We start from the raw sequence: 1,067 nt of genomic DNA on the forward strand, positions 1-1,067 counted from the left end.
GTGTAATTAAATAACTCAAAGGGATATTCAATGTCTGCTTTTTTTATTTTTACCCATCTACCAATAAATGCTCTTCTTTGCGAGGCATTTGAAAACCTCCCGGTCGTTGTGGTTGAATCTGTGTTTGAAATTCACTTCTCGACTGAGGGACCTTAGAGATACAGTGCATTGTGAAAGTATTCAGACCCAGTCCCTTTTTCCACATTTTGTTATGTTACAGCATTATTTTACACACAATTTTAGAAAATTTAGAATAAGTATAAAACAGATACCTTATTTACATTAATATTCAAACCCTTTGCTATGAGACTCGAAATTGAGCTGAGGTGCATCCTTTTCCAATCGATCATCCTTGAGATGTTTCTACAACTTGATTGGAGTCCACCTGTGGTAAATTCAATTGATTGGACATGATTTGGAAAGGCACACACCTGTCTATATAAGGTCCCACAGTTGACAGTGCATGTCAGAGCAAAAACCAAGCCATGAAGTTGAAGGAATTGTCCGTAGGGCTCCGAGACAGGATTGTGTCGAGGCACAGATCTGCGGAAGGGTAACAAAACATTTCTCCAGCATTGAAGGTCCCCAAGAACACAATGGCCTCCATCATTCTTAAATGGAAGAAGTTTGGAATCACCAAGACCCTTCCTAGAGCTGGCCGCCCAGCCAAACTGAGAAATCGGGGASAAATGCCTTGGTCAKGGAGGTGACCAAGAACCTGATGGTCACTCTGACAGAGCTCCAGAGTTCCTCTGTGGAGATGGGAGAACCTTCCAGAAGGACAACCATCTCTGCAGCATTCCACTAATCATGCCTTTATGGTAGAGTGGCCAGATGGAAGCCACTCCTCAGTAAAAGGCACATGACAGCCCGCTTGGAGTTTGCCAAAAGGCAATTAAAGGACTCTGAGACCATGAAACAAGATTATCTGGTCTGATGAAACCAATATTGAACTATTTGACCTGAATGCCAAGCATGACGTCTGGAGGAAACCTGGCACCATCCCTACAGTGACGCAGGGTGTTGGCAGCCTCATGCTGTGGGGATAATTTTCTGCGGCAGGGACT

This window comes from Salvelinus sp. IW2-2015, linkage group LG9 (assembly GCF_002910315.2).
Source record: "Salvelinus sp. IW2-2015 linkage group LG9, ASM291031v2, whole genome shotgun sequence".
Taxonomy (NCBI): Eukaryota; Metazoa; Chordata; class Actinopteri; order Salmoniformes; family Salmonidae; genus Salvelinus; species Salvelinus sp. IW2-2015.